Source organism: Salvelinus sp. IW2-2015, linkage group LG4q.1:29 (assembly GCF_002910315.2).
Source record: "Salvelinus sp. IW2-2015 linkage group LG4q.1:29, ASM291031v2, whole genome shotgun sequence".
Lineage (NCBI taxonomy): Eukaryota > Metazoa > Chordata > Actinopteri > Salmoniformes > Salmonidae > Salvelinus > Salvelinus sp. IW2-2015.
Genome location: NC_036842.1, coordinates 84,638,799 through 84,657,783, shown reverse-complemented (window position 1 = coordinate 84,657,783; position 18,985 = coordinate 84,638,799). Strand labels below are relative to the sequence as shown.

The 18,985-nt window shown below is 40.7% G+C and overlaps 1 protein-coding gene and 2 long non-coding RNA genes across 3 annotated transcripts in view; 2 read left to right on the top strand and 1 right to left on the bottom strand.

Annotated features, from left to right (window-relative positions):
* The window catches only part of nav2b (neuron navigator 2b), a 314,640-nt gene that overhangs the window by 57,248 nt on the left and 238,407 nt on the right, over positions 1 to 18,985 (bottom strand).
* LOC139027600 (uncharacterized) lies at positions 17,283 to 17,760 on the top strand. The gene is made up of 3 exons (XR_011479727.1): positions 17,283 to 17,487; positions 17,529 to 17,586; positions 17,706 to 17,760. It is a non-coding gene; the product is annotated as an uncharacterized lncRNA (long non-coding RNA).
* Positions 18,155 to 18,720, top strand: LOC139027599 (uncharacterized). Its single transcript, XR_011479726.1, has 2 exons — positions 18,155 to 18,235; positions 18,275 to 18,720. It is a non-coding gene; the product is annotated as an uncharacterized lncRNA (long non-coding RNA).

The window sequence follows — 18,985 nt, the reverse complement described above, 5'->3', positions numbered from 1 at the left end:
GGCACCACTCCTCCAGGCTGAATGCCCACTTTAGCCCGGCCCCTCCAGAGTGCAGGCACAGGTCGAACCGGGCTGTGGGGGAGCACTGGAGATCTGGTGCTYAAYMCTCGCACCTCTCCATTAGGCTCAATGCCCACTTTCGCCCGGCACGGGCGGAGCGCAGGCATAGGACGAACTGAACCCTCCCAGCGCCCCGGAGACACAGTACGCAGAGCCGGCGCAGGATACCCTGGGCCAAAACGGTGCACCGGAGACCAAACGCGCTGAGCTGGCACAATCCGCCCTGGCTGGATGCCCACTCTCGCATGGCACTTGCGGGGGGCTGGCATTTAGCGCTCCGGGGCTATGAGCGCGCACTGGAGACACCGTGCGCTTCACCGCATAACACGGTGCCTGACCAGTACTATGCTGCTTCCGGTAAGCACGGGGAGTTGGCTCAGGTCTATCGCCTGACTCCGCCAATCTCCCCGTGTTCCCCCCCAAAAATTGGTGGCTGCCTCTCGTGCCTGCTGCGCTGCCTTGCCTCATATCGCTGCCTCTCAGCTTTCGCTGCCTCTAGTTCTTCCTTCGGGCGGCGATATTCCCCAGCCTGTTTTCAGGGTCCCTGTCCGTCCAATATCTCCTCCCAAGTCCAGGAGTCCTGAACCCTCTGCTCCTCGTTACCACGCTGCTTGGTCCGTTTGTGGTGGGTAGTTCTGTCTGAAGAAGAGGAATCATCGGACCAAAGCGCAGCATGGTACGTGTTCATGATAATTTATTAAACCTTAACACTGAAACAAAATAACAAAGTAGAACAAAACGAAACAGTTCTGTCTGGAGCAAACACAACACAGAAAACAACTACCCACAAAAACCATGTGGGGAAAAAGCTACCTAAGTATGGTTCTCATTCAGAGACAACGATAGACAGCTGCCTCTGATTGAGAACCACACCTGGCCAAACAAAACAAAACATAGAAAATGAACATAGAATGCCCACCCAAATCACACCCTGACCAAACCAAAATAGAGACATAAAAAGCTCTCTACTGTCAGGGCGCGACAAACCAAGGCTGTTGAGTCTGCCAATAAGAATGTGGTGATTGACAGAGTCGAAAGCCTTGGCCAGGTCGATGAATACAGCTGCACAGTATTGTCTCTTATCGATGGCGGTTATGATATTGTTTAGGACCTTGAGCGTAGCTGAGGCGCACCCATGACCAGCTCGGAAACGAGATTGCATAGCGGAGAAGGTATATCAGCATCCATCCATTCAAGCATCAGTGAGAAAGCATTGTGATCATTGACATTGAAGAATCATTTGTGTTGATCTTGCTCTGGGAAGTGGTGGCTTCCTTAACCAGATGATCAGATGAGGTTCCCCATCTCTCTTCCTATCTGTCAGACATTGTGTTTGCAGATGGGTTCCCCACTGCTGTATCAGCTGAGGCCCCTCATAGCCAGGACCCAGCATACCAGACACAGGTCCCAGGATGGGCATGCAACACACCACTAATTCCCTTTCACAACACTCTGGACGCCTCTATCTCTCTGATTCAACTCCTACACAATGTAACAATAATGGTGTTAATTTTCACACAGAATACAGTGTTTGGCTAGATTTCAGCCAATATCATACAGTGTCCTCCGTATCCTCAGAAATCCTGTACTAAATCACAGGCTGCCTTTAACTGTGTCAACAATTGGTTTCTATTCAGGAGCTACTGACGTGAACGCCATATGAGGTCTTTCATGTTGCAGATGCACTGTATAGTATCTTTCCTAGAGCACTGAGGAATGTGACCTTCTTTACTTCTTCCCAGGGCCAAATCACATGGGCCTAAATAATGTTTATTCCCTCCAATAAGTATTCTTTCTGTATGTTCTCATACAGTTCCAACTGAAGTTCCAACTGAAGCTGCTTAGCTTTAGAAACCCCTGAGTGGATCTAGCTTGCTTCATGGATACCTCTCTGGGCTTTACTGTATTCACATACACAGCTGGAGTTACAGGCTGTGATTGGGTTACAGAGATCATAATGAATGACTTACTGTTTATCACATTACACGAGACAGGAAGTCTTCAATACCAAACAGACTGAATGACATCACCATCACACCAACCCTAGGCACTTTCCCTCCACTTCACATTCAAAACACACACTCCAATACAAATGAACAAACAGACAAAAACACTTACTTCACAGCTTAAATTCTCCACTTCATTCTCATATTGTTTTCAGTATCCAGTCTGTCCCTTTGTGTTGCATGCAGTCTATCTTTCCCACTGCGTGTCAAAGTCCAAACACTCAACAGGTAAGCAGGCCAGCAGACAGACAGACAGCACGGCCGCGACGACAGCCCAGTCCCAGCCAGCCAGACAGCACAGGGCTATCACTGATCACTATCAGGCCTTAGCCCAGCCCAGCCCGACAGACAGACCGACAGACCGACAGACAGACACTCTCTCAGCATTGTGCTCCCTCCACAGACTGGAGTGGATCCCCTCCCTGCCCGTTCTCTCCCCGGCTGAAGTGTGCATGTGTGTGTTTGTGTGTGCATGCATGTGTTTGTGTGTGCATGCATGTGTGTGTGTGTACCGTGGAGAGCCCTGAGGCTACAGTAAACAGACAGTGATGATCCTCCCCTCTCTCTCTTTCCTCTCCCCGAGATTGAAGCCCCCTCCAGCTCACTCTGCTTCTCACACATACAGTACTGGTACCCCACTCCTCTGTGTGTGTGTCTGCCTTGCTCTTACTGATCATCATCTGAATACTTATGCATTTTTGGCCAGGTGCCCAATCCTCTCCCATAACCCTCTCACAGTGTGCTGTAGGTGTAGCTTTGAGGGGGTGGATTCTCACTTGAAATGAGTGGGCAGACCAGCTAAATGCAGTGCAAGTGCTAAAATAGCCCAACAGGCTGGGTGTAAAGAGTTTTTGAGGAATACAAGTACTCTGGAACTACTAATCTGTTAGGTATGAAGTATACAATTTTTCCCAGGTATAGACATCAAATCAAACACCAGATACATCTCTGTCTGAAACATAAACACAGCCCTCCCTTCAAAATACCTCTTTCCAAAAACCCCTTCAGAAAGCATGCTTAGATTACAGAGCGGAGCATCAATCAAAGTCAGATCAGACACAATATAGGTGCTTTTGAACCGTTGTCAGTATCTCAGATACAAGATGACTTAGCAACTGCAACGGCTGGGGAACAAGTACGTAATCATATAGGGTGCTTGGTTACAGTGTTCTCTGTCTACATCAGACTGCCTCAAGGCAGGAGACTGCTATTCAGAGCCCTGTCCACCAAACCCACACACTGGCCAGTGTTTCCCCTATATTCATTTGGCAGCGGCGGATCCTAAATCGTGGCCGCCACTCAAAAATATGATGTAAAAATAGTTTTTAACATACTTTTTCAACTTAAACAACTGAAACCTGATATAAAGAATGTAGAAAATATAATGTAGCTATATATTTTTTTAATAAGATCATCTTTGAGAACTAACAACCACCAGAATAAAAACTAGATAGTCAGAATTGAAAATTCCAAAAATGTCATGGCTTTTTTTAGATTTTGTTATAATTTGTTTGTCACTCAGATGTCATAAGAACACGGCATACGCTATGGCAAAATGTGCAAAATTGCAGCAAATTTGCTTTAAAGTAACTGTCCAGTGCTTTCAGATTGCTATGAAATATGACCTATAGTTACTTAAAATATGAGTGAAATAGTTTTCCTTAAAAAAAATGGTAATTAAGTATGTTAAAAAGCAGCTTATCTGTGTTGAAATGGTGTTGGCGTACCCCAACAACAGAATGCTGTGGGCGTATAACGGTCATAAAAAATATGAATACAAGTAGACCGTTGATTGGCCAGCTCATCCATCTCTAGACCGCTGAATGGCCAGCTCAACCTCCTCCGGAGTATGACATCATACTCTGAAAGGAAACAGCAAGCGTTTTTGAAACGCTCTGTTTGAGACCACAGTTTAAAGTGTTTTTTTTAAGTCTTTTCCCCCCTGCCTATTTATGCTTTTGCCAAAAATACGAGTATAGAACGAGGTAACAACATTATTTAGATATGAGCTAACAGAATATTAACTTTTAAAAGTGCAATTTATACTGGACAGTTATTTTAAAACTGCATATTTTCTCTCAGTCCCATGGAAAATGTGTAGAATTGCAGGAAATTAGCTTTAAACGCGCATTTTCTTTTCTCTGCCAAAGGCAGATGTGTAGAATTGCAGAAAATTAGCTTTAAAACAGCAACATTTTGACCTTGCCATTGGCCACACCCACTCCCCCCCACACTAACTTTGTCACTGCTGCTAAAAARATCTTAGGGGAAACAAAGCTGGCTCCGAGGATCGCGATACACAGACACACATTTACACCTTCCTGTCAGCCACAGCACTTACAGAGCAAAACCTCTGGAAACTAATTTAACAGCTCCTTTAAACCATTGGTAAAAAGGCACAAAGCAGGTTTCTATTGAGGTGTAATGCTCTCTTTTTTGTTTTGTCTCAAACTTTACCTGAAGTTTCAGGTTTTAATGTCAAGGGCACAAGTACAGCTTTCTTACAAGCTCTAAACCCAACAATGCAGTAATCAATATCAATGTAGTACTAAAAATAACATAAGGTAGAATAAAAACACAATAAATAAAAATAAGACATATGAAATAAGAAGAACAGCCGTGCTGCAGCTCAGTTTCAACGGTTCTGCCTGACCTGTTCACCGGACGTGCTGCCAGCTCCAGTTTCAACTGTTCTGCCTGACCTGTTCACCGGACGTGCTGCAGCTCCAGTTTCAACTGTTCTTGCCTGCGGCTATAGAATCCTGACCTGTTCACCGGACGTGCTGCAGCTCCAGTTTCAACTGTTCTGCCTGACCTGTTCACCGGACGTGCTGCAGCTCCAGTTTCAAACTGTTCTGCCTGACCTGTTCACCGGACGTGCTGCAGCTCCAGTTTCAACTGTTCTGCCTGCGGCTATAGAATCCTGACCTGTTCACCGGACGTGCTGCAGCTCCAGTTTCAACTGTTCTGCCTGCGGCTATAGAATCCTGACCTGTTCACCGGACGTGCTGCAGCTCCAGTTTCAACTGTTCTGCCTGCGGCTATAGAATCCTGACCTGTTCACCGGACGTGCTGCAGCTCCAGTTTCAACTGTTCTGCCTGCGGCTATTAGAACCCTGACCTGTTCACCGGACGTGCTGCCGCTCAGTTTCAACGGTTCTGCCTGACCTGTTCACCGGACGTGCTGCAGCTCCAGTTTCAACGGTTCTGCTGACCTGTTCACGGACGTGCTGCAGCTCCAGTTAACTGTTCTGCCTGACCTGTTCACCGGACGTGCTGCAGCTCCAGTTTCAACTGTTCTGCCTGCGGCTATAGAATCCTGACCTGTTCACCGGACTGCTGCAGCTCCAGTTTCAACTGTTCTGCCTGCGGCTATAGAATCCTGACCTGTTCACCGGACGTGCTGCAGCTCCAGTTTCAACTGTTCTGCCTGCGGCTATAGAACCCTGACCTGTTCACCGGACGTGCTGCAGCTCCAGTTTCAACTGTTCTGCCTGCGGCTATGGAACCCTGACCTGTTCACCGGACGTGCTGCTGCTCCAGTTTCAACTGTCTTGCCTGCGGCTATAGACCCTGACCTGTTCACCGGACGTGCTGCAGCTCCAGTTTCAACTGTTCTGCCTGCGGCTATGGAACCCTGACCTGTTCACCGGACTGCTGCTGCTCCAGTTTCAACTGTTCTGCCTGCGGCTATAGAACCCTGACCTGTTCACCGGACGTGCTGCAGCTCCAGTTTCAACTGTTCTGCCTGCGGCTATGGAACCCTGACCTGTTCACCGGACGTGCTGCCTGTCCAGACCTGCTGTTTTCAACTCTCTAGAGACAGCAGGAGCGGTAGAGATACTCTTAATGATCGGCTATGAAAAGCCAACTGACATTTACTCCTGAGGTGCTGACCTGTTGCACCCTCGACAACCCTGTGATTATTATTATTTGACCCTGCTGGTCATCTATGAACATTTGAACAACTTGGCCATGTTCTGTTATAATCTCCAACCAGCACAGCCAGAAGAGGACTGGCCACCCCTCATAGCCTGGTTCCTCTCTAGGTTTCGTCCTAGGGTCTGGCCTTTCTAGGGAGTTTTTCCTAGCCACCGTGCTTCTACATCTGCATTGATTGCTGTTTGGGGTTTTAGGCTGGGTTTCTGTACAGCACTTTTGTACATCAGCTGATGTAAGAAGGGCTTTATAAATACATTTGATTTAAATTTGATATACAGGGTCAGTTCTAGGGCTGTCCTCAACTAAAAAAATCTTGGTCGACCGAGAGTCGTCTGTTTTTTCGACCAACCAATTGTTGAAAAATATTTACGTATATTTTTACGTATATAGCACATCCTATATGGTTTAACATTTTCTCAATATAGGGGCTGTTTCCACTTTGGAAAATATCGTCTCCAAATTAAACTGCCTCATACTCAATTCTTGCTCGTACAATATGCATATTATTATTACTATTGGATAAAAACAACTCTAGTTTCTAAAACCGTTTGAATTATGTCTGTGGGTGAACCAGAACTCTTTCTGCAGCGAAATTCATGACAGGAACTGCGAAGGTCTGAAAACGAGGTTCTGTTCTCAGATCAGTTTAAAGCTCTGTATGTATCCTATGGGTCGACATGAACTGCACCCGCCTTCCCCTGGATGTCAGTAACCAATGAGAATTGGAATGGAGTTTCTACGTAGATCTCAGACCTTATAAAAGGCCAAGGAACGAAGGAGCTCTCTTTTCGACGTTCGTCATTACGCAAAGCAAGACCTCAGGATGGCATTTTGAAACGCTCAGTTATCGGCCTTAGATATATCCGTCTGTAATTTAATTCGATATAGGTGTTAGAAACATCATAACGAAGTTATTTTAAACGAGTTATATCAGTTTATGCGAGTATATTGCTATTTTCGGAATTTCCTTAGTATTGCGTTTTGAACATTTGGGCATGTTGTGGCCACATAGCTATTGTTAGCTGCTAATTCCGAAGTTGAAGACGACGTTTTACAACCAAGCAACGATTCTTTTGGACAAAAGACAACTTGCCCAAGATTCTGATGGAAGCTCGTCCAAAAGTAAGAGCTATTCATGATGTTATTCCGTATTTATGTGGAAAAATGTAAACGGATTTGTCCGCCATTATTGCGGCACTAGTCTGGCTGTAACGCACACTGTATGCTCTAGTAACGTTAATTTTAAAAATCTAACTCAGCGGTTGCATTAATAACTAATGCATCTTTCATTTGCTGTCCAACCTGTATTTTTTAGTCAAGTTTACGATTATTTATTGATTAGATTAGGTGCCTCTCCAAGATGGCGCCGGCCAGAACGCATGAACTGTTGCTACTGTTGACATTGTATAACCATGATTTGTGCTGCTAAATATGCACATTTTCGAACAAAACCTATATGCATTGTGTTAATATGATGTTACAGGACTGTCATCTGATGAAGTATATCAAGGTTAGTCAAAATTATATATCTTTTTGCTGGATTGTTACGATCGCTAACCTTTGCTGCTGGTAAATTGCTTGTGTTTCTGGCTATTGTGGTAAGCTAATATAATGCTATATTGTGTTTTCGCTGTAAAACACTTAAAAAATCTGACATATTGGCTGGATTCACAAGATGTTGGGCTTTCATTTGCTGTACGCTGTGTATTTTTCAGAAATGTTTTAAGATGAGTATTAGGTATTTGACGTTGGTCTCTGTAATTATTCTGGCAGCTTCGCACTATTTCAGATTGCAGCTGCAATGTAGAACTGTGATTTATACCTGAAATATGCACATTTTTCTAAAAAAAACTATGCTATACACATAAATATGTTATCAGACTGTCATCTTATGAAGTTGTTTCTTGGTTAGTGGCTATATATATCTTTATTTGGTCGAAATTGTGATAGTACCCATGCAGGAAAAAAGTTGTGTCTTTTGCTATCGTGGTTAGCTAATAGATTTACATATTGTGTCTTCCCTGTAAAACATTTTAAAAATGCAAATTAATTAATTAAAAATCATACAATGTGATTTTCTGGATTTTTGTTTTAGATTCCTTCTCTCACAGTTGAAGTGTACCTATGATAAAAATTACAGACCTCTACATGCTTTGTAAGTAGGAAAACCTGCAAAATTGTCAGTGTATCAAATACTTGTTCTCCCCACTGTATATATATATACACACACATACATACACATATAAATACATTCAAATACACATACATACTTTACAAATACATATACATACATATCTTAAAAACAAATATATTTCCTTTATAACCCTCCAACCCTACCATCCCTCCCCCAATTGGAGCAAACTAGTGAACAACAACACTTAGGCCTGTATTTCCAGCTAATACATACTATATACATTTTATGGATACAGTCTATTTTACAGCAGTTCTATTTCGTTTGTTTTTACTCCTGTCCTTCCTCTACCCTCAACTGCTCCCATCTATTTCTGATGTCCACCCGGTTTGATTTCTATTTGCCATATCTTTCAAACTGTGCTCTTTCAAAAAGGTTCTTGACCTATATACGTTTTACGGGCACAGTATGTTTTACATTAGTTATCTTGTTGTTATTAGTCCCAACCTTCAGCTCCATCCAACCCCTCCCATCTATCTCTTAACACCATATATGTTCAACTGTGCTGTGATGTTTCACAAATGTTCTGAACCTTTCTATTCTCATTGTTTCTACAGATTGTATATTGAAAATATTTTTTTTTGCCAGAAGTATTATTATATTATTGATCGATTGACTATGACTTTTCAGATCGCCCAGTAGTGGTATCTGCAGGGTTAGCTCCAGGCAAATATTGCAATTCTTCAGCCATTCCTGGACCTGTGACCAAAAACAAGCTACATATGGTCAGTACCAAAACAAATGATCTAACGATTCTGTCTCTTCGCAAAAAAATTTGCAGAGCTGGGAAGGTTGTATCCCCCATATAAATAATATTCTATTGGTTGCAAGAATTTTGTAAAATCATTTAAATTAAAAAAATTAAAGTTTTGAATACGGCGTCGTTTTGCATATCAGTTCCATAAACCATATGCCATGGAATCGGTAAGTAAAAAATCTCTTCCCAACTATTTCGCAATCCATATGGCAAGGCCGTCATTTTTTTGGTCCTTAAATTAAACTGGTATACTTTTTTATTTATTACAGTTCTCTTTAACCAATGATGGTCTTTAATGCAGGACCGACAGACAAGTTCTTACTTTTCCCCCTTCCACTTTCCTCTTCCATTTTTGCAGTAATGCTGCAATTAGTTGGTTGTTATTTCGGGTAGAGCAGACATTTCCATATGTTTTTGTTAGCTGCATGTATGACATAACTCCAGCAGTCGTATTTGAACAATTAATCAAATGGCCACCCGGACTACTTACATTGACCCCCCCCTTGCTGCACTCGCTGTTTATTGTCTATGCATAGTCATTTCACCCCTACCTACGTTTACAAATTACCTCGACTAACCTGTACCTCCGCACATTGACTCGGCACCGGTACCCCCTGTATGTAGCCTCGGTATTGCTATATTATTCTGTTGCTTTTAAAAAATTTCTTAACTCTATTTCTTGAACTGCATTGTTAAGGGCTTGTAAGTAAGCATTTCACCGTAAGGTCTACACCTGTTGTATTTGGCGCATGTGACAAATAAAATTTGATTTGATAAAAGATTTCACAACACATTAAGTGTGTTCCCTCAGGCACCTACCACATATCTGAAATACAAAATCCATGTGTACATGTGTGTGTAGTGTCTATGTTATCATGTGTGTAGAGTGTCTATGTCATCATGTGTGTAGAGTGTCTACGTTATCATGTGTTTAGAGTGTCTATGTTATCATGTGTGTAAGAGTGTCGTATGTTATCATTGTGTCTGTAGTGTCTATGTTTCATGTGTGTAGTGTGTCTATGTTCATCATGCGTGTGTAGAGTGTCTATGCTTATCATGTGTGTAGGTGTCTATGTTATCATGTGTGTAGAGTGTCTATGTTATCATGTGTTTAGAGTGTCTATGTTATCATGTGTTTAGAGTGTCTATGTTATCATGTGTTGTAGAGTGTCTATGTTATCATGGTGTAGTTGTTCTATGTTATCATGTGTGGTAGAGTGTCTATGTTATCATTGTGTTTAGAGTGTCTATGTTATCATGTGTGTAGAGTTCTATTTTATCATGTGTTGAGTGTCTATGTATCATGTGTGTTAGAGTGTCTATGTTATCATGTGTTTATGAAGGTGTCTATTTATTCAATGTGTTTTGTAGAGTGTCTATGTTATCATGTGTGTTAGAGTGTCTATGTTTATCATGTGTGTGAGAGTGTCTATGTTATGCTAGTGTTTAGAGTGTCTATGTTATCATGTGTGTAGAGTGTCTATGTTATCATGTGTTGTAGAGTGTTTATGTTATCATGTGTTAGAAGTGTCTATGTTATCATGTGTTTAGAGTGTCTATGTTATCAGTTGTGTAGAGTGTCTATGTTATCATGTGTGTAGAGTGTCTATGTATATCGATGTGTTGTAGAGTGTCTATGTTATCATGTGTTTAGAGTGTCTATGTTATCATGTGTGTTAGAGTGTCTATGTTATCATGTGTTAGAGTGGTCTATGTTATCATGTTGTAGAGTGTCTATGTTATCATGTGTGTTAGAGTGTCTATGTTATCATGTGTGTAGAGTGTCTATGTTATCATGTGTGTTAGAGTGTCTATGTTATCATGTGTGTAGTGTCTATGTTATCATGTGTGCTAGATGTGTTCTATTTGTTATCATGTGTTTAGAGTTGTCTATGTTATCATGCGTGATAGAGTGTCTATGTTACCATGTGTGTAGAGTGTCTATGTTATCATGTGTGTAGAGTGTCTATGTTATCATGTGTGTAGAGTGTCTATGTTATCATGTGTTAGAGTGTCTATGTTATCAATGTGTGTAGAGTGTCTATGTTATCATGTGTGTTTAGTGTCTATGTTATCATGTGTGTTAGAGTGTCTATGTTATCATGTGTGTAAGTGTCTATGTTACCATGTGTGGTAGAGTGTCTATGTTATCATGTGTGTAGAGTGTCTATGTTATCATGTGTGTAGTGTCTATGTTATCATGTGTGTTAGAGTGTCTATTGTATCATGTGTGTGAGTGTCTATGTTATCATGTTGTAGAGTGTCTATGTTATCATGTGTATGTAGAGTGTCTATGTTATTCATGTGTTTAGAGTGTCTATGTTATCATGTGTGTAGAGCTGTCTATGTTATTCATGTGTTGTAGTGTCGTATGTTATCATGTGTGTAGAGTGTCTATGTTATCATGTGTGTAGAGTGTCTATGTTTACCATGTGTGTAGAGTGTCTATGTTATCATGTGTGTAGAGTGTCTAAGTTATCATGTGTGTAGTGTCTATGTTATCATGTTGTTAGAGTGTCTATGTTATCATGTGTGTATGTCTATGTTATCATGTGTGTATGGTGTCTATCGTTATCATGTGGTAGAGTGTCTATGTTATCATGTGTGTAGAGTGTCTATGTTTATCATGTGTTTAGAGTGTCTATGTTATCAGTGTGTAGGGTGTCTATGTTATCATGTGTTGTAGAGTGTCTATGTTATCATGTGTGCTAGAGCTGTCTATGTTATCATGTGTGTAGAGTGTCTATGTTATCATGTTGTATGTCTATGTTATCATGTGTGTAGGAGAGGTCTATGTTATCATGTGTGTAGAGTGTCTACGTTATCATGTGTTTAGAGTGTCTATGTTATCATGTGTGTAGTGCTGTCTATGTTATCATGTTGTTAGAGTGTCTATGTTATCATGTGTTGTAGGGTGTCTATTTGTTATCATGTGTTTAGAGTGTCTATGTTATCATGTGTGTAGGTTACTTCGAGTGTCTATGTCAGGTGTGTAGAGTGTCTATTTATCATGTGTTTAGAGTGTCTATGTTACCATGTGTTTAGAGTGTCTATGTTTATCATGTTGTAGAGTGTCTATGTATCATGTGTGTAGAGTGTCTATGTTATCATGTGTGTTTAGAGTGTCTATGTTATCATGTGTGGTGTAGAGTTGGTCTATGTTATCATGTGTGTAGAGTGTCTATGTTATCATGTGTTTGTAGAGTGTCTATGTTACCATGTGTTTAGAGTGTCTATGTTATCATGTGTTTAGAGTGTCTATTTATCATGTGTTTGAGATGTGTCTATGTATCATGTGTGTAGAGTGTCTATGTTATCATGTGTTTAGATGTGTCTAGGTGTTACCATGTGTTTAGAAGTGTCTATGTTATCATGTGTGTAGAGTGCTAATGTTATCATGTGTGTGTTATGAGTGTTATTGTTATCATGTGTGTAGAGTGTCTATGTTATCATGTGTTTAGAGTGTCTATGTTTACCATGTGTTTAGAGTGTCTATGTTATGCATGTGTGTAGAGTGTCTNCTCAACGCGCACCCTGACGCACCCTAACGACGCAACCCTGACGCACCCTAACGACGCACCCTGACGAACCCTAACGACGCAGCCCTATCGCACCTAACGACGCACCCTAACGACGCACCCTATCGCACCCTAACGACGCACCCGCCACCCTAACAACGCACCCTGGCACCACCTAACGAGGCACCCTGACGAACCCTAAACGACGCCACCCTAAACAGACAGGACGCACACAATACACATAATACAGCACTCCATTAACACACACACACACACACACACACACATACATCACAACACACACACACACACACACACACACATACAGTCACACACACACACACACACACACACACACACACACACAATACAGTACACACACACACACACACACATACAGTACACACACACACACACACACATACAGTACACACACACACACACACCACACACACTCACACAACTTACACACACACATACTTACACACATACAGTACGCTCACACGCACACACACGTAAATACGCACACACACTCCTTGTCGGGCTGTTTTAGGGCTTGAGACCCACATTTGTCTTTTTATAGTTAAGTGGATAGATACAGTAAATGTAACTAATATAAAAGGCAACATGTAAAGTGTTGTTCCCATGTTTCATGAGCTGAAATATAAGATCTCAGAAATGTTCCATACGCACAAAATCTATTTCACTCAAACGTTAGGTGCACAAATGTGTTTACATCCCTGTTAGTGAGCATTCTCATTTGCCAAGATAATCAATCCACCTGACAGGTTTTGCATATAAAGAAGCTGATTAAACAGCATGATCATTACACAGGTGCACCTTGTGCTGGGGACAATAAAAGGCCACTCTAAAATGTGCAGTTTTGTCACATAACACAATGCCACAGATGTCTCAAGTTTTAAGGGAGCGTACAATTGGCATGCTGACTGCAGGAATGTCCACCAGAGCTGTTGCCAGAGAATGTAATGTACATTTCTCTACCATAAGCCGCCTCCAATGTCGTTTTTAAGATTTCCGCAGTACGTCCAACCGGCCTCACAACCGCAGACCACGTGTAACCACGCCAGCCAGGACCTCCACATCCGGCTTCTTCACCTGCGGGATCGTCTGAGACCAGCCACCCAGACAGCTGATGGAACTTTTGATTTGCACAACTGAAGAATTTCTGCACAAACTGGACAGAAACCGTCTCAGGGAAAGCTCATCTGGTGCTCATCGTCCTCACCAGGTTCGTGACCTGACTGCAGTTCAGCGTCGTAACCGACTTCAGTGGGAAAATACTCACCTTTGATGGTCACTGGCGCCCTGGAGTGGTGTGCTCTTCATGATGAATCCCGGTTTGAACTGTACCAGGCAGATGGCAGACAAGCGTCGTGTAGACGAACGGTTTGCTGATGTCAACGTTTGAACAGAGTGCCCATGGTGGCGGTGGGGTTATGTATGGGCAGCAATAAGCTACGGACAACAAACACAATTGCATTTTATCGATTGCAATTTGAATGCGCAGAGATACCGTGACGAGATCCTGAGGCCCGTTGTCGTGCCATTCAGCCCCCGCCATCCCCTCATGTTTCAACATGATAATACACTCCCCTTGTCGCAAGGATCTGTACACAATTCCTGGAAGCTGAAAATGCTCGAGATCGACGTGTTACAACAGCGTGTTCCAGTTCCCTCCAATATCCAGCAACTTCACACAGACATTGAAGAGGAGTGGAACAACATTCCACAGGCCACAATCAACAGCCTGATCAACTCTAAGTGAAGGAGATGTGTCACACTGCATGAGGCAAATGGTGGTCACACCAGATACTGACTGGTTTTCTGATTCACACCCCTACCTTTTTAAAAAAAGGTATCTGTTATCAACAGATTTATATTTGTTTTCCCAGCTATGTGAAATCCATAGATTAGGACCTAATTCATTTATCTCAATTGACTGATTTCCTTTATATGAGCTGTAACTCAGTAAAAWYWWWWAAAAAATGTTGCCATGTTGTGTTTGTATTTTTGTTGAGTGTTTGTCGGGACGTGTGAAACTAAAGCCTGTATTACTGTTTCCTAGAAGAGCAGTGGGGATTCAGAGCTCCAAGAGATCATGAGAKGACGACAAGAGAAGATCGATGCCGGCCAGGACTGATCTGAGCATGCGCACTGACTTTCAACCAATCACAGGCCAGCCTGGCTGACCGTCAACCAATCACAGCCCAGCATGGCTGGTTACCATAACAACCCTCTCCAGTACTAACCAACCATAAGCCTTCCCCTCCCAAAGCGCCTACCCTTTCACAAACCAACATTTTTGTTTTTTTTTGTCAGACAATTGACTTTTAATATTGGCATGTACTATAAATGTTGTTATATACATTTTTTTTTTTATTGTATATTTATTGTTATTGTTTGTGAATGTGTATGTTTACTTCTTTCTTCACTGATGTTCTCTGGTAATTATGAGTGTTGCTCTGTCTGACACTAACCACGTTTCCATCCAGCCATTTCATGCGGAGGAAGTACCTGACGTATGRAAGAAGTTACGACTGGGCTGATGGAAACATTCAATCCTGGTACAATTGTAGAAATGCCGACAGYCAATTTCTTRGTTCGACACGGTGAGATCTTTTCGTMTCGGGTAAAATTAATAATGCAAGATAAATGGTAGTGGAAATGCCTTTATGCTTAAATATTGATATAATAACCATCATATTGAAGTCAACTTGGAGTCAGGCGACGATATGTTGTCCTCCCCACTACGACTCGGGAAACCACGCAGTTTATTAGGCTACAGATGAAGTTATGGTGAACTTCACAGGGTGGTGAAAGTGCACGGTGATGAGCTTGATGCGCCTTTTCCAATACATATCGAGGGTCTTATTCCGGTGACATGATGATAGATACTTGGCTGCCGTTTGACAAAATGAAAAAATAATATTGCTTTTATCCATAATAATCTCATAATGTAGGTATTCTACTCGCACTGCATTTGCGAGCTGTTGTTGGCACGTTCGCTAAATAACACATCTGTTGTTTTTGTGACGAGAGAGATGTGGTTTATTTGATGATGTTGTTGTGATGTCGCTGTTTAACCTTGTTTGACCCCAGGAAGAGTAGCTGTTAATGGGGATCTTAATTAATACAAATATTTCTGTATTATATCTGAGTGGCCTGACTGTGTGGTTTACATTGCTGTGCGGTATTTTTTACCATAGTATAGTGTTAACCGAGTTTTCAACATGTCTTATACACTGTAAAAAATGTGCATTGTCATTTTTTATTTTTTTAAAATACCTTTTTTAAATTGTATTATTTGAGTACAAGACTATCATGTCTATCAACACAGGACACTCACTGTGCTGTGAATGTGAGTTGCCTTCACCGAGTTCAGGGTCGTGTTCAGTTGGAGAAAACGTTTTGAAACAACGAGGTATAACCGAAATTATTCCAATAGGAATATCGAATTTTCTGTTGTCCATTGCAAAACGTTTTGCTACAATATGCCCTATTGAAAACGAACCTAGACTATGTGGCTGAGCTATTTCTCTGTAAAGTGTGGTTGTTATTTTACATGTGGTTACAACATTTTGGCAGTAATCTACCCCCTCCTCCTCCATTATGCTCACTCTGTCCATGGACCTGTTTATGGAAGCAGAAGCTAATGGAGAAGCTAATGGATAGCTAATGGAGAAGCTAATGGATAGGCTAATGGAGAAGCTAATGAAGGCTAATGGATAGGCTAATGGATAAGCTAATGGATAGGCTAATATGGAGAAGCTAATGGATAGGCTAATGGTAAGCTACTGGATAGGCTAATGGAGAGCTAATGGAGAAGCTAATGGATAGGCTAATGGAGAAGCTAATGAGAACTAATGGATAGGCTAATGAAGAAGCTAATGGAGAAGCTAATGAAGAAGCTAATGGAGAAGCTAATGGATAGGCTAATGGATAAGCTAATGGATAGGCTAATGGATAAGCTAATGGATAGGCTAATGGAGAAGCTAATGGATAGGCTAATAGAGAAGCTAATGGAGAAGCTAATGGAGATGCTAATGGAGAAGCTAATGGAGAAGCTAATGGATTTCCTCTTCTGTAAGATCAGACAGAATAAAACTGTTTGTCTGTTTTTCTTTTTCCAGACAAAAGAAACAGGTTGATAGTGAATGATAATCTACTTTTGCATTATTCTTTGGCTACGTCTTATATTTATTACAACGACAAAACATTGTAGTGATCGTACAGTACCTGTGGTGGCAGAATTTGGGGTGAGCTGTTGGATCTTCTCAAGGCTTAATGTTCTGTGTTGGAACTGTTGCTTTGTATAAATAACTGTTGTGTAAACAATTTGATTGTATGATCACCTCCCATTATATAAGGGCCATACAGCCATTTACTCTTCGAGCTCCTCCTCTGACTGCGACCAGAGAGAGACCTACCTTGCAGCGGCTCATATGTATTAAGATTCACTATATACAATTCAATTAGTGCCTCATTTTGTTGGTTTGTATCAAGTGTTCCACAACAGTACTATAGAACAAATTAACATGGAAGAAGTTCTCTACCAACTACGTTTTTTTTAATGAAGACTTTCTCTCCAATTTCTATACCCCACATTAGCTGTATTTACATAACTACATGATTCATATCCTTTAAAAAAGACACTGGGTTAAACATGAAAAAAAAAAAACAGTTATCTACTCTCCACTACTTCAGATTACTCTGTGTGTGTGATTACCGTACAGTTCTCTGTGAATACCGGAACAGTGACTTTAAAAACAAAACCACTGTCCACAAAGCATAATCAGTTTGATTTCGACCTTGGGTTTATTATTGGAGGAACAAACATGTACACAGAACAGAAATATGATTGGATTAATATTGTACATGTAAAGCGTACTTCATATAGACCGTGAATATGTAAGCTGAATTACAGATACTGCATTTAGTAATATAGAATATGTAAGCTGAATTACAGATACATATTCTATATTACTAAATGCGGTACTGTAATTCAGCTTACATATTCTATATTATAAATGCAGTAAGCTGAATTACAGTACCGCATTTAGTAATATAGAATATGTAAGCTGAATTACAGAAGTGTATTTAGTATATAGAATATGTAGCTGAATACAGAAGTGTTTTTAGTAATATAGAATATGTAAGCTGAATTACGTACCGCATTTAGTAATATAGAATATGTAAGCTGAATTACAGAGGTGTATTTAGTAATATAGAATATGTAAGCTGAATTACAGAGGTGTATTTAGTAATATAGAATATGTAAGCTGAATACAGAAGTGTTTTTAGTAATATAGAATATGTAAGCTGAATTACAGTACCGCATTAGTAAATAGATATGTAAGCTGAATTACAGAGGTGTATTTAGTAATATAGAATATGTAAGCTGAATTACAGAGGTGTATTTAGTAATATAGAATATGTAAGCTGAATTACAGAGGTGTATTTAGTGAATATAGAATATGTAAGCTGAATTACAGAGGTGTATTTAGTAATATAGAATATGAAACTGAATTACAGAAGTGTATTTAGTATATAGAATATGTAAGCTGAATTACAGAAGTGTATTTAGTAATATAGAATATGTTAGCTGAATTACAGAAGTGTATTTAGTAATATAGAATATGTAGCTGAATTACAGAAGTGTATTTAGTAATATAGAATATGTTAAGCTGAATTACAGAAGTGTATTTAGTAATATAGAATATGTAAGCTGAATTACAGAAGTGTATTTAGTAATATAGAATATGTACATGAATTACAGAAGTGTTTTAGTTAAACAGCTGCAATTATGTGTGACTGGATATGAGAATAAATTTCAAAATGCTCAAAACGTACATACAGCGATACGTATTATAAGGTATAACATTGTACTACTACTGTAGGTTAGAATAATCCCTTATGTGAACATTAACATCTAATACAATATACATTGAGGACCTTTATGGATTTGATTTGACAAAAAAAATAATGTTTTCCATAAATCCCTGGAGATAAAACACGGGAGACATACAAGCCATAAAACACTCACTCAAAATTAATATGGTCCTCACCACGATACAAAGTTAAGAGACAGTGGCCAGGTTATAATATGGTCCCTCACCACGATACAAGTTAAGAGACAGTGGCCAGGTTTTAATATGGTCCCTTATCACGATACAAAGTTAAGAAACAGTGGCCAGGTTATAATATGGTCCCTCACCACGATACAAAGTTAAGAGACAGTGAGTGGCCAGGTTATAAATATGGTCCCTCACCACGATACAAAGTTAAGGACAGTAGCAGGTTTTTCATCCAATTAGTGACATATTTTCAGCAAATATTCTACATCTGCCATAAAACAATATTCGCATTTTCCCCACCAGAGATGTGTTTCCATCAAACTTATTTTTTTTACGGATAAAAGACTGGCGTAGTGCACATAAAAAGTACTTTGCTGTTAAATTCCCAATAGAAGTTTTAAACTCTTGATGGTCTT